This window comes from Dipodomys merriami, unplaced genomic scaffold (assembly GCF_024711535.1).
Source record: "Dipodomys merriami isolate MVZ:Mamm:240054 unplaced genomic scaffold, mDipMer1.0.p SCAF_3, whole genome shotgun sequence".
In the NCBI taxonomy this organism is placed as follows: domain Eukaryota; kingdom Metazoa; phylum Chordata; class Mammalia; order Rodentia; family Heteromyidae; genus Dipodomys; species Dipodomys merriami.
This window is the reverse complement of record NW_027204492.1, coordinates 12,578,580-12,594,733: the sequence shown is the minus strand read 5'-3', so window position 1 is coordinate 12,594,733 and position 16,154 is coordinate 12,578,580. Positions and strand designations below refer to the sequence as shown.

Here is a 16,154-nt window from a genome sequence, read left to right as displayed (position 1 = left end):
TACATTATTTCAGTCCATTTGTGGTTCTCTAACAAAAGACTTGATGCTAGATAATGCATAAAGTAGAGGTTTATTTGGCTGATGATTCTGGTGGCTGGAAGGTCAAACAACATAGCTCCAGTATCCTGGGAAGGGTCTTTTGATCGCATCAACCATGGCAGAGAGGTAAAATCAAACCTACTCCATACTGATGAGGGCTGAGCACATGGGGTGATTTACTTTGTAACAATCTGCTCTCCTGAGAAGTAACTCAGTCATGTGAGATCTAACTGAGTTCCAGTAAACAACACCAATGTATTCATGAGGATAGAGTCCCCATAACCTATGTGTTTTTCACCAGGCCTAACTCTCACAGGTTCCACCCCTCTCATCACCATCACAGCAGGCATTAAACTTCCAGAATATAGACCTTTGGGATAACAATCCACATCTCAAAAACTGCATGCATGAAGATATGCTTCATTTTTAAGGTGAAATATTCCAGTAATAGGCAAAAGACAGTTGACATTCATTACTGATTTAAAAAACAGAATTTCACTTCTCCAGCATTCTAAAAGCTGTTAATTTCCCACTCACCATCAATTAAATAGTCCTGAAGGAGTTATAAGTCCCCTAAGAATACTACAGTGTTCCCCCAATACCTTCTTTCATTCCTCATCTGAGAGTGAGTTCACCTCTCATTACCTGCCAAGTTTGAAAGTAAGACGTGACACGACAATAACAGGGAATCATGTATCATGGGAAGACTCCCTTCAGGTAAGCACTCTATTAGTCTTTTGTCTTAATTGCATATCACTATCACGATCAACCCAAAGAGAAGGCAGGTTGTAGGGGATGCCATGATGTGTCACCTCAATTCCCCATTCAGCACTGAAGCACTCATTCTCTCCACTGCTTGGAGTGCGGGCTGCTAAGAACTCATAGCTGAGTTCCTCTCTGGAATCTGGCTTCATCTGAAATGAACCACCTTGCCCAGTCACATTCTGTATAAAGAGGGTATCTGATCTTTAATGACTGATCAATGGAAGACTGAAAGGCCTGATCTTACAATTTTGCATTGCAAAAAATGTCTTCAATTTGTCATTCCTATTTTCAACTTATTATTTTGAAATTTATATTCCTGTGCTTTTGAGGGCAGTATTGATGTTGGAAATTAGAGGGTCTTACTCACTAGTCAGGGACTTTACCACTGAGCCAGTCATTCATCCAGTCCTTTCAGGGGCTGGTTGTTTTTAAGATAGTCTTGCTTTCTGCCTTAGCCATGATCTTGTCATAACTATGATAACAGGCATGTGCTACCTCACCCAGTTCTTCATCAAGAAAGGGTCTTGTAAACTTGTTTCTGTTCAGGCTGAGGATTCTCCCTCATATTTCTGCCTAGAATAGCCTTGGACCAGAACCCTTCCTATCTCATCCTCACAAGTAGCACTTGTGTAATGTTTAAATCAGGTTTAACATATTGATTCCTTTACTCAAGGGAGAAATTGATTTTGTTTGTTTCTTGTTTCCATCCTGGGGCTTGAACTCAGGGCATAAGTGCTGTCCCTGGGTGCTGTGCTTGAGTTTTATTGCTCTAGACTAGTGCTCTACCAATTGAGCCATATCTTCACTTTCAATGGGAGAAACCTTGAAAGGTCACTTCAATCCCAGAACCTCTATGGTACTGAAGCGTCTGTAGCAACTTCATGGTAGTTTAAAACTTCTCTGCATCCAGTACTGCTTTTCCTATTCTCTTTGAAGGCTTATTTTTGGGAGAACTCTCCTTACACAAAATGTACAATACACCAATATCATTTCAAAGTCTATTTCCCAAGAAACCTGACTGTGTTCTAGGAATGGATGTATGAACAAACTAAAAAATGAGATTTTGGAATTGGATTACCTACCAGCTAGCTTGGAATGAAGACCATTGCCCTGGTGGTAAGAGGAATATTGACATCTTATGACATTCTGTAGCGGTGAAATTATTCACTTAGGATACCAGTGGTGAACTAGGATAGGTTACCAGAAACAGGAAACAACTTGGCAGGAGATTTGCTCATTTGAGCTTTTGGATGGTGCTCATTTTGAGCTTTTGGGTCAGTAACAGAGACACTAGGGAATGGCTTTGACTCTGCTACTGATGCTGTGGATAAGGATAATGAAGGCTAAGGAAGTAACTGAATAAAGGTAGAGTGTGAGTGCTAGATATCTTTGGCAGCATATAAAAAGACTCTCATCTCTTCTAGCTAGAAGGCAGAGAAAAGCTGATGAATAAGCTGGGACTTAATTGTGAAGACCTTTCAGCTCCAGGGAAGGTTGAATTCTCAACCCTGGTGAGTTAGCTGTGCCAATGTCAGGACGCTAATGGGGAAGAAGTGGTGCCTGAGGCATAGGACAGGGCATCTGGGTCAACAAACTCTAATGTCTTGATTTCTGAAATTCCAAGTGAACTTTATGGGCCTGCAAAAGTAGTGTGCTCTCTTGTATTTAAAGTCTAGTGTTATACTCTAGTAAGATGTTACACTTATTTCCTTGATGCAAGAAATCTATCCTCACTCCCATTCCTGGCTATGACACCCATAACTAAAGGCAACTTTAGTTATGGGTGTTGTTATGGGTTTAGTTATGGGTTTAGTTATGGGTGTTGAGGAAGTGTTGTACCTCTGGAGAAAAATGATTGTGTACCAAAGAAACTGCACGATCTAGTCAATATTTATTAAGAAGAGCCAGAACAGTATATAACAGGACTGGATTCTGAGTAACAAAATAGCCTGATAGCAGTGGCTCATGCCTTTAATCCTAGCTACTCAGAAAGCTGAGATACAAGGATCTTGGTTTGAAGCTACCCAGTCAGGAAAGTCCAGGAGACTCTTATCTCTGACTACCAAAAAGCCATAAGTGGAATTGTGGCTCCAGTGGTAGAACACTAGCCTTGAACAAAAAAGCTCAGAAATAGCACCCAGACACTGACTTCAAGCCCCAGGACTGGCATGTGCGCGCACGCACACACACACACACACACACACACACACACACACACACACAAAATCCCAAGTGGATACATGAGAGTTTATTAATATGGGAATACTTTCTATACAAAGGGAAGCAAAAATGCCAGTTTCAAATTGCATAGAAGATTGTATGGGAAGGAACCAGAAGTCTCAAGAATTGACCATAGTGATGGAAGGTAATACTTTGCCATGCTAGAAAACCCACAGAAAGTTCAGAGGACACTCCATTTACTCCAATAAAGAAAGTGCTGGTGAGCAGGATACCACCATTATGGAGAACCTTTTAGGCTATCCCATATTGACCACGGTTGGTAGGAGTAAATGCCCTAATAAAACTAGGCTATTTGATGACAAAGGTGGTGATAGGATCTGGAAATAATAGAAGCCAGATGTCAGTGATGTAGTATCACAAGTGATGTGGGGTCAATGATTATAGTGAACAACAAGGTCGAAATCACAGCTAAAGGGTACTGACAGAGAACCGTGTAGACAGTTAATAGAACCTTAGAGTTCAGGAGTACAATGAATCGAACAGGATTTTGCTTAACTGACACAATACCAAAATATAGATCAGAAAGGGTAACAACATTTTCACTAAAAATATGGATCACTTGCCAAGTTTTTATCCCTGGGCCTATTCTCAGAAAACAGAAAACCTAGAATGTTTCCTTCAGTCTTTCAAACCTGCAGGAGCTTCAGATCATCTATCTGAATAACTATGTATTAGAGAAGAGGGAATACTTAAAAACTCTGAGTCTTATTATCATCAGTTGACACTGATACCTGGACCTGAGACAATGTCAACATGGCTTCTATGAGCATAAGAGTATAGGTGGGCCACGTAATAAATGGATTTAGTCTACAGCAGGGTCACTATATCTGCAGTTTCACCTGGTAGTCATCCCCTGGCCACAAATTCTGTAACTAGAATACGTATACTTATTATATTGATAGAATTCCAATATTGGGTCTTTGACCTGAAGGATAGAAGCTATCCTAGTGGGAAGTCTAAGTGAAAGCCTCTGGATCATGTGCTTTCTGTCTGTATTCCTTCAAGGCAGTAAATCAAAAGTAAAACGGCATCTGTGAGGAATGGCAGAGATTAGTGTTAACCTTAAAACTTTGAGGGAGCTGGGTGCTGGTGGGCTCATGCTTTAAATCCTAGCTACTCAGGAGGCTGAGATATGAGGATCATGATTCAAAGTCAGCCTGGGCAGGAAAGTCCATGAGACTCTTATTTTAAATTAATTTTTTTTATTGTGAAAATACCGTACAGAGGAGTTACAATTACATGGGCAAGATAATGAGTACATGTCTTATCAAGCATTGTTGCCTCCTCCTTTGTTTCCCCTTACTATCCTTGCCCCCCCACAATGTCCCCCTGCCATCCATGAGACTCTTATCTCCACTTAACCATCAGAAAACCAGAAGTGGGGGGGGGAATGGGGGGGGAAGGAGAAGGATTGGGATTGGGGGGGAGGGGGGAGGCTGGGAAGGGACGTGAAGGGTAAACAAAAGGAGGAGGCTGCAATGCTTGGTAAGAAATGTACGCATTATCCTGCCCATGTAATTGTAACCCCTCTGTACAGTATGTTCACAAATAAAATAAAATAAAAAAATAAAAAAAAGAAATGTACTTACTGCCTTACTTCACCCGAACAATAAAAAAAAGAAGAAGAAGAAAAAAAAGAAAACCAGAAGTGGCACTGTTGCTCAAGTGGTAGAGTGCTAGCCTTGAGTTGAAGAGCTGAGGGACCGCACCCAAGCCTAGAATTCAAAGCATGACAGTCCCCCCCCCAAAAAAAAAGTCTTAGGGATGCAGGAGTTGGAGTTGTTATCATATTCTTAATTTACCTTAATTAGCTTTAAAACATGCTCCTGGATTACTTAGGGTTAGCGCTGCAGTGGACTATACTCAGCCACAGATGCTAGCGTAGTTATAGTACATTTCTAAAACATATTTACATAGCATCAAGTACATGGGATGTGGCCATTGGGATGAAAAGTCTGTTCTTATCTATTCTCAGGAAGTACGCGGAAGCAGTTATCATTTAGGACATGAAAGCTAATTCAGGACTACAACCCTGACAGTCTCTGTCTTAATGTGGTCTCAAATAACCTAGGCCATTTGCAAGTCACATTAGTGCAATCTATCAATGATATTTTTTGCCCAAGCAGAAAGGATGAGAGTGAAGTGATATATTTGTTCCATTTATAAAGATTTTAGTATACAATGGGCCAGGCAGAGACATCCCCCTTGGACAACAAATGCCTGCATCTTGCCTCCTCTACCACACAGAAACAAGTAGAGATTTGAGTGGGCCTCTTTGAATTCTTCAGGCAGTATATTCCATTTTGGGAATAGAGCCCTGGAACTTTTACCATGCAACCAATAGACTAGCTATAAGTGTGGTGTAGAAATATATAATGCAGGGCTGGGAAGTTGGCTCAGTGGTAGAGTGCTTGCCCGCATGCATGAGGCCCTGGGTTCAATTCCTCAGCACTATATAAGCAGAAAAAAGCCAGAAGTGGCACTGTGGCTCAAGTGGTAGAGTGCTAGCCTTGAGCTGAAGAGCTGAGGGACAGTGCCCAGGCCAAGAGTTCAGACCCCATGACTGAAAAAAAATGTATAATGTAGGGTTTATGGCATGTCTCAATAGGAAAAAACATGCCAGTTGCAGTGGAGAACAGCCTCTTGCTTGCTCCATGGTAGAAATGGAATGCATAGTTCTGGTACATAAAGTGACCAATCAGACTCAGCTGCTCATCCTGAGTTGGCTTTTGTTAAACCCAATATATCATGAGATTGGGAGGCCCTTTAATTGGGTACTTTAATCCGCACACAGTAAGTTGTGGACTGGGTATGCCTAAGGCCAAGTAAACTGTGTGAGTGACTGACCCAGAATCTAGCTGTCACTTAGCATTGTTGCGCGTAGTGATGACTTTCCCTGCTCACATCTATGGCCACTATGTGGCTTTCCTATGGGAACCTAAAAGTGGGGTCAAGAGGAAGAAAAAGTGGTTTGGCTCGTTATATAGGTACAAACTGCAAATGGATTGCTGATGCATTAAAGCCCCACACAGTGGTAGCCATGAAAGACAACAAACATCTTGAAAACACATTTTCTGCCAGTAGAGCTTCACACGTGTCACCCATTTATCCACTATGTGGAGTGGAGAGAAGCCTATGTTAAGAATATATTCAGTTTCCTGAGCAGTATGGAAATTGTAGGGAAACTGTACGACACTCAACCATAATAATAGTCATAGTTAATAGTCTTCTTTAATTTTTATTTTTTATTGTTATAAAGGTGTTGTACAGAGGAGTTACAGTTACATAAGTCAGGTAAAGAGTACATTTTTTGGGACAATATCACCCTTTCCCTTGCTCTCGCCAGTTTTTCCTCCCATCTCCACATACAAGTTGTGTAGATAATTTTCAACATAGGGTCTAGTGAGTACCACTGCTGCATTTGTCCACTCTTTGTCCCTCTATCTCTGTGCTTCCTTTATCCCCTCAAAGACAACTGAACAAAACAAAAAGAAAAGAAAACAAAAGCATCAGAAAAAAACCTCTTGTTTCCATTTCCCAGAGTACATTTCAACAAATATTATTTTATATGATCAGAGCATGGCTGAAACTCCTATAACAAAAGACAGGTTAACAAGAGAAAAACATGGCAAATTAGTCAGATTTTATGTTACAGTGAAGCATTTAGAAGCCCAAAAGGCCTAGGAAAAATACGTTATTTTTGTGGTTACATTGCTGAGGAATAGATAGCCATGTAGAAATGCAATTGAACAGAATAGTTTGATCTGATGCTGAAAAACTAAGGAGAGAAACATAGCAGGGTCTTCTTGGCCTCTCTGTGTAGCACTTCCTCCTTGAGACATAGAAAGGTCAGAGAGCTACTGCTTCTGAAGCGGTTTCTGAGGCCTGCCAATTTCCTTTAAAGCACTCAGCATGCAAAAAAACATCATACTCTGAGATATCATTTTCTGAGCACCAACATCATATAGAATACTAATGTCAGTCACAGAGCTTTCTTCTCAGAAAGAGCACTCAGCAAACACATAGAATGATTTCTCCTGTTGGTATCAGGCAGCCTTTTCTCCAGCCACCCCAAAGCTGGCACAACAAACTCATTAATGCTATAATCATGGCAACAGTGATGGAAAACATTTATGAGACCAGAAATGTGATCATACATATACCAATTCTGATCTTTGCTATTGCTACTGCCAAATGTTTAGGTTGGCAGCAACAAACATTAGTCTTGTGTCCCCATAAGGCATTGACATTTGAGAGTACCCATTGCATATTGGTTTACAAGTTTAAATATACTGGACTGTTTCTATTCTAGAACTCATATAGACTGAAATTGACCCATCATCAAGATAATATGCTGCTTTTCTTTCTGTGGAATCTCGGTCAGCTTCTCTTTCTGAAGGATTTCAGAATATTGGCTCTACTAACATGAAATAAATCACTACTTTGGGCTGATGGTCCACATTATACCTAAGAAATTTGGGCAACAATTCAATTACCATGGGATTTCCTGGTCATATTATAGACCACACTAATGAAAAATTGCTGGCCTGATAAAGTAATAGAAGGGCTTTTGAAGGCATGAGGGAGGTGCCAACGTGGAAATGATAGAAGATAACTTGCAAAGATAAGACATCATTTTCCCAGGTGGAGTATATTTCCCTAAATCAAAGAACATTACATAGTACTATATCACGAGTAGACAGAATACATGAATTCAGTAACCAAGAGGGGTGCTGTGAGTATCCCACTTATCGATCTCATTTTGGAAATTTGTGCTTCTCATTTGTACAATTTTAGGGTCTGTGGGTTTAGCACTTCTGCATCACAAATGGAATATATTTATACCAAAGGGTAAATGTCCTGTTAAATTTTAAGACATTGACTTTATATGATAAAAGACCATTGTGCAAGGCAAGATATGATTACACTGGTTGGATAACTGATCCAAATTATCACATGGCTGTTGGACTGTTGTTAAACATTGGGTACAGATAAGACTATGTTCTATTCCAGGTAATCTATTGTAGCTTCCTTTGATACTTCTCATTCCGGTTGCTGACAATCAGTGGGCAAAGCATCAGCACAACTGGATAACTGTACATTGACCAAAGGTCATCCACTCTTAGAAATGAGATCCTAGTAATTCCACTATTTAAGCCACTGAGACCAACAGAGGTAAATTAAGGATGAGTAAAATATCAAATAGTGAAGAGGTTGCTGAACGCTGGTAGCTCATGTTTATCATCTTAGCTACTCAGCAGGCTGAGATGTGAGGATTGTGGTTTGAAGCCAGCCTGGGCAGGAAAGACCACGAAACTTTCATCTCCAATTAACCATCAGAAGAACAGAACTGGCGTTGTAGCTCAAAGTGACAGAACAGTAGCATTGAGCAAAAGAGCTCAGGGTTCAAGCCCCACCACTGACAAGAAAAAAAGGAAGAGATCAATTTCAGTAGTGCTCGGTAGTGTTTAGCCAATTAAACTTACAAGTTTCTTTAGTAAAAGTAACCAGCCTGAATCCCCAAGAACTGTCAATGAATCTGAGTGGTCACAAATGACAGATTGCATGAACGTTGAGTCTAGCTCTCACTTTTATAGCTGTTGTAGGGTACATATTTTAAAGATTGTCACATTCCATATGGAACTGAGAAATGTTGCCTCTGTATCTGAACCCCAAATCTGAGTGAACCTTCATGTCAGCCTCAACCAACAGAATGCAGTGCATGAAACACTATTTGATTTTTGATAGCTGCATTAAAAGGCAATTGAATCCTATCTCTCTGTCCTTGTTGCCCTTGGAGCTCAGGCACCCTGCAAATGATCAAGTCTAGTCTATTTGAAGGGGCCACATATGGGTGTTCTAGTGTTGAGTAAAACAATTGTTTTTTATATATACTTAGGATAGCAAAGAAGACTTTGTTCAGGAGGGCCTACTCCAATGGGGTTTTGAAGTAAGGGAGAGAAGTTGGGTTCAAATCTAGTGTAAGAACAAATGGAGGTCTGCATCCCCAGAGGAAGCAAGGGAGGTTGAACACTGAGGAAGGGCAATAAGGAATTTGACTCGGGATCAAGAGCAAGGGATTTTAAACTAACTCAGCTGGATTCTTGCGAAAACCAGAAAATGCACTGAATCCCAGAAGACCCACTTGAGTTGAGAAGAGAGTTTGGAAAACCTAACTAGGGGTTTGTTGGTGAAAAGAATCCTTGCTCCTGGCCAATAATCTCTGTCAAGTACCTGGCCAAAACTAACATCAATCTAGACATCTGAGTAAGAAAATTTGTAGATTCTAGCATGTAGCTTTGGGATCTCCCCGTTTAAACATCAGGCCTTACTGGATTCTAATGCCTAACACACAAAAATCCTGTGATATAATACATTTTTTTAACAAGTAGTTTTTAATTGTTCGAAGTCACTAAGATTCAGGATAATTTACCATACAGCAATAGATAACACATTTAGATTCTGTAGATGTTTGTAACCGATACAACAAGTAACCTGTGAAATAATTATGAATAGTTTTCTCTCTGGGAATTTCTCTTCATCAGAAAGAGCCCAAGTTATGGTTCCCACCTCAGGGCAGACTGCATCTGATGATCAGTTGAGACAGTTCTACCAAGAAGAGATAGATCCCTTTGCCTTAATTTAGGACTTCTGAAGGACCATTGTAACTTCAGAGAAAACTTTGAGATGGCAAACCTCTGGTACAAATGCACCAATTTGGTTTCCCTTATTCCTTTATAAGTAGCATTCCTGAGAACATGCACTCAATAAATCTTCTGCCTGCAAATATTAGTCTCATAGTCAGGCTCCTAGGAAACCTGAATAAAAACAGGAGTGTAAGGAGAAAGGGTCAACATACCAACATTTGCCTTTTTAAGGGTCTTTAAAATAGAGGAGAATAGATATATCTTGTATAAAAATGGTAGACTATATTTCAGCTCTGCTTCCTAAAACTAGGCTGTCTATAACCATAACACCTTTATTACTTTTCTTCCTTTCCACTGAAGACAGGGTGGGATCCAATACCTACAGATCTGCCTTAATATGAGCAGCTATGAATTCCATTCCAAGTCAACAGAGGAAGAAATTTATAGAGGCATGTATTCCTGCCAAATAGTCTATGAGTTTTGGCTCTGAAAATCAAAATAAAAAGTGAAATATGTTTTTCAACTTGTAGTAGAATTTGCAACATTTTCAACTCCGAACATAGATAAATCACCTACTATTGCTTTAAAAGGATTCTGAAAATGGTGGCAATTGAAGAAATAGACAATGCTATTTTAATTCCAAATTAAAAATACATTTAAGGAGAAACCTGTACACATTATGATGTAAGAATGATGATGTTGGTCTACATTCTCTCATGGGGCTCTCTGAGCTGATTTTTCTTAAAAATAAAGTGAACACAGAACCAATACCTATGCTAGATTCTGGTCAATGGCAATTGCTTTGGACCTGTGAAAAGGAGAATTCTGGTTAAAGTGGTGGCCATACTCTATAACAAGTCTCAGAATCCAGTCTATGTTAGCATCTGGTTCTGTTAAAAGGGACATTTACAACATGGATGGTAGACTTGTAAGGTGTTAAATTTTGACCAGCTGCTATGAAAGTGAGCTGCCTTCAAAATGATTTTTTCCTAAGTATGAAATCAGTATTCACTGACAGCTTTTTCAGATAATATTTAAATATTGAATATAACTCACACAAGCCAACTTGGTTGTATTTTTCAGAAAAGATATTTTCATGTGATTGAAAAATTACATCCCTTTGTACAATGCCTTACTAATAACAATAAAACTATGTCAAGATTTTCTTAATTTATATTCATCTAGTTCATATTTATTTTATTTATGCTTTATTTTATGAAATTTATTGCACTAATTTATATTTATCTTGCCTATTTTATGTTAGCCCTCTTTATAATGGAGAAAATAGCAGAAGGGCAGAGGTCTTTAGAAACCCTTATAGAGAAACTTAAAACTTCCAAAAGCATAAAAATCCAGGCTACTGTAAGCCCAAGATATTTGAACACAAAATAGAAATTTAGATGATAGCATGTAGGCACAGATCCTACCCCTTTATATTTTACAGAATTTCATAGATTTTAAAAGTGCTTGTGTGGGCTGGGAAGGTGGCTCAGTGGTAGAGCGCTTGCCTTGAATACATGAGGCCCTGGGTTCGATTCCTCAGCACCACCTAAGCAAAAAGAACAAAAGCTGGAAGTGGCACTGTAGCTCAAGTGGTAGAGCGCTAGCCTTGAGCTGAAGAGCCGAGGGACAGCACCCAGGCCCAGAGTTCAGGCCCCACGACCGGACCCAAAAAAATAAAATAAAATAAAAATAAAAAGTGCTTGTGTGCAGCAGCTATTGACAAGATGAGCAAAATGCTAACATCACTTCTCTTGCAAATAAGACAGCTGAGGCTGAGGCAGGTTTGCATTTTAATGTCCTCTGGGTAATAACAACAGAACTAGGAATCTAGATTTGCTGGGTAGAAATTTCAAGGATCTCCTCACTCTACTCAAACTGCCTTGTTAAATACAAGAAAGAAAGAAAAAAAAACCCATCAATATGGTGAGTTGAAGTAATTTCCACAAAACAGTAGGGAAGAAGAAAAACATTCAAGTTGACATTTCCAGAAATACACATATTTTTTTTTGAAATGTGTTTTTCTCCCTTAAGAAGTTTAACTAACATTTGCAAACTGGTCCGATCACTCTACATTCTTATTCTGGGAAATCTAAAGCAACACAGAAGTGCTATTTGTAGACAACCTACTGTGTCAAGTACTGTGCAAGATACTTCCTAGAATGAGTTCATGCAATCTTCACAGCAACCCTATCATTTTACAGATCAGAAAACTGAGGTTCTGAGAGAGTAAATAACTTGTTCAGTATTCCATGGTTTGTATGGAGCAGTAGTGGGACATTACCCCAGGTTGTTTGATTTCAAAACTCTTCTTATCAGCTTGAGTAATTTGGGAGTGGAGTCTATGGGATTCTTTAAATACAAGATCATGTCATCTGCAAAGAGGGAGAGTTTTATTTCTTCTTTCCCTATTTGGATCCCCTTTATGTTTGCATCTTGTCTTATTGCTGTAGCTAGGCATTCTAATACTAGATTGAAGAGAAGTGGAGAGAGTGGGCATCCTTGTCTAGTTCCTGAGTTAAGAGGAAATGGCTTTAGTTTTTCACCATTAAGTATAATGCTGGCTGTAGGTTTGTCATATACAGCCTTTATTGTATTGAGGAATGTTTCATGGATTCCTAATTTTTCCAAAACCTTCATCACAAAGGGGTGCTGGATCTTGTCAAATACTTTTTCTGCATCTATTGAGATTCACCCCAGTTAGAATGGCAAAAATCAAGAACTCTAATAACAACAGATGCTGGAGGGGATGTGGACAGAAGGGAACCTTACTGCATTGTTGGTGGTAGTGTAAACTTGTTCAACCACTTTGGAAAGTAGTATAAAGGGTCCTCAAAAGACTCCACATAGAGCTCCCCTATGACCCAGCAATCCCATTTTTGGGCATTTACCCAAATGTTTACAAACAAGACCACACTGAAGCTACCAGCACAACTATGTTTATTGCAGCATTATTTACTATAGCTAAGATATGGAACCAACCCAGATGCCCCTCAGTAGATGAATGGATCAAGAAAATGTGGTATATATACACAATGGAATTCTACGCCTCCATCAGAAAGAATGACATTGCCCCATTTGTTAGGAAATGGAAAGGTTTGGAAAAAATTATATTAAGTGAAGTAAGCCAAGCCCAAAGAAGCATAGGTCCCATGGTTTCCCTTATTTGCAATATCTAGTATATGTCTGAGTCAAGCAGAAAAGGTCAGATAAGGTGATGTTAGGGAAATGAACCCTAAGATATGTATTCAAATTTTTTTTTCTTTCATGCGATTGTTTCTAACACATTTATAAGATGATTTCTTTGTTGCTTTGTATGTCCCTCCCCCACAGTATAACCCCTGCTTTCACTGTATTTGATGTCGGTATAATTTGTGGAGGGGAAGGGGAAAAACGAGTCATTTAAATAAGGATACAGGTAGACCCGTTGCAACAATGAGAAATACAAGTCATTATGTGGAAAACGAACTTTACAACTTTGGTGGGGGGGGAGTATTGGGTGGGGGGAGCGGGGGGCGGGGGGGGGGAGGATGGGAAGGGATGGGAAGGGGAAACAAAGGAGGAGGCTACAATGCTTGATAAGAAATGTACTCACTATCTTGCCCATGTAATTGTAACCCCTCTGTACAGTATTTTCACAATAAAAAATAAATAAAAATTAAAAAAAAACTCTTCTTATAACAATTCATCAGTTAGTCTAGTTGCATTTAAGGAGCCCCATTATGATGTCAGCATGTTGAGGTCATAACTCATAAGGAAGATTAGACAGGGTCCCTGGCTTCAGATAATGAAAATTTATATGAGGAGAGAAAACAGAATAGGATTGACTGCTGAACTGTGTCATGTACTTGTTTTTGGTGTCACTTTTGGGCTTGAAATCAAGGCCTTAGTACTTAGCTTTTCCGCTGAAGGCTAGTGTTCTACCACTTTAACCACAGCTCTACTTTCAGCTTTTTATTTTTGGGTGGTTAATTGCTGTCAAGAGTCTCTTGGGCTGGGCGCCGGTGTCTCATTCCTGTAATCCTAGCTACTCAGGAGGCTGAGATCTGAGGATCACGGTTCAAAGCCAGCCGGGGTAGGAAAATCCTTGAAACTCTTTATCTCCAATAAACCACTAGAAAACTGGAAGTGGTGCTGTGGCTCAAGTGGTAAAGTGCTTGCCTTGAGCTGAAATGCTGAGTGACAGCACCCAGGCCCAGAGTTCAAGCCCCATGAGTGACAAAAAAAAAAAAAAGAAAAAGAAAAAGAAAAAAAAAGTTTCATGGGCTGGTTTCAAAATGGAGGTAAAATCACCCCCAACCCCATCCCCACCCCCAGCCTGACTCTGGCTGGATTCTACTGTCTCCAGTGGGAGAAAGAGGACCAGGATCCAAAAGAACCTGAGCACCTGAGGAAGGTGTTCATTGGTGGTCGGAGCTTTGAAACTACAGATGATAGTTAAGAGAACATTGTGAGAAATGGGGCACACTCACAGACTGTGTGGTAATGAGAGATCCTGAGACAAAATGTTTCAGGGGCTTCAGTTTTGCGACTTACTCTTGTGTTGAAGAGGTAGATGTGGGCGGCAATGTATGCTCTACCCCAAAAGGTTGATGGGACCTAAGAGAGCAGTTTCTAGAGAATTCTGTGAAGCCAGGAGCCCATTTAACAGCAAAGAAAATTTTTGTTGGTGGGGTTAAAAAAGACACAGAAGAATATAATTTGAGAGACTATTTTGAAAAATATGATGAGATTGTAACCATAGAAGTTATAGAAGGCAGGCAGAGGGGAAAATAGACGATTGGCTTTTGTAACTTTTGATGATCATGATACAGTTGATAACATTGTTGTTCAGAAATACTACACCATTAATGGGCACAATTGTCAAGTAAAAAAGGCCCTTTCTAAACAAGAGATGCAGCCAGCTGGATCACTCAGAGGTTGTGGAGGTGGATCTGGCAACTTTTTGGTTGTGGAGGAAACTTTGGAGGTGGTGGAGGTAATTTTGGACATGGTGGAAACTTTACTGGATGAGGAGGCTATGGCAGTGGTGGTTTGGTGGCAGTAGAAGTAGCTGTGGGGGAGGGGATGATGGATACAATGGATTGGAAGTGATGGTGGCAATTATGGTTGTGGTCCTGGTTATAGTAGTAGAAGAAGTTATGGTGGGTGTGAGCCAGGATATGGAAACCAAGATGGTGGATATGGTAGTGGTGGAGGCTATGATGGTTACAATAAACGAGAAAATTTTGGTGGCAGTAATTATGGTGGTGGGAAGTATAATGATTTTGGAAATTACAGTGGATAATAGAAATCAAATTATGGACCCATGAAGGGGGGGAGACAGTTTTTGTGGAAGAAGCTCTGGCCATCCATATGGTGGTGGTTATGGATCTGATGGTGGAAGTGGTGGATATGGTAGCAGAAGGCTTTAAAAACAACAGAAAAAGGGCTATAGTTCTTAGCAGGAGAGAGAGTGGTGGTGTTAGGAAAGCTTCAGGTTACTTTGAGACAGTTGTTCCAAAACATTAGAGGACCTGTAAAAATCGGCCACAGAAGGAACAATGATCCATACTTAGAAAAGTTACTGCAGCCTAAACAGGAAAACCTTCTTGTTCAGGACTGTCATAGTCATAGTTTGCTAGAAGTCCAGCTATTGATTAATGGAATATAGGGTCAATTACACACACACACACACACACACACACACACACACACACACACACATACATATATTCTTGAGGTCTTTCATCTCTTGTAGCTTTGTCTTCTTCTTTTTTCTTTTAATCACATCAGGTAGATTGCCCTGTAAATTGGGGTAGTGGTACCAGGAATGAAAAATTAAGGTATTTTTCCCCAATATTTGTGTAGTTCAGTTTTTCTTCATTTTAGTACAGAAACTTTAGCAAAATGAAGTTTTGAGGGTATTTCCTTGTGAGTTAACACATAAAGACCATTGTTAATTACTATTTTTATGAAAAGTTAACTGTCAAGAAGCACCTACTGACCTGCAGTTTAAGGGAAATCTATTCTGCTCATTTCCAAACCATAATATGAATGGGCACTGATATGTGGACAGAATAGATACTTGTATGTATGCATTGTGTGTTTTAGATACATAGCAGTGGGTATTTAAGTCAGCAAATGTCTGAATTTTATAGCATTAAGATTACCTTAAAATGAAAAAAAAGTCAAAATTCCTGTTTGGTTTTTATGCAATTTCTTTCAAAATGCAATTGTGATTTTAGTGTTTAAGATTTTCGGAATCCTAGCTGTGTTTAGAAGATCTCCATTCTACATTTGCTTTGATCACATTGAGACTGACTGCTCCCATACGTTTGGAGTGCAAAGCATGTCAGCTGCCCTCTGTTTACATTTTTTAAAGATTAGTGGATGTTTTCCCCATCCCTTTAGAAACCATTCTTAATTTTTCATACAAGACCATTGAATCTGCACTGTGTGAGCATATTAGTGGATACCTGA

The 16,154-nt window shown here is 39.7% G+C and overlaps 1 pseudogene; it reads left to right on the top strand.

Moving 5' to 3' along the window:
- Nucleotides 1-14,064: 14,064 nt before the first annotated feature.
- Nucleotides 14,065-15,106, top strand: LOC138839732 (heterogeneous nuclear ribonucleoprotein A3 pseudogene; annotated as a pseudogene).
- Nucleotides 15,107-16,154: the final 1,048 nt, after the last annotated feature.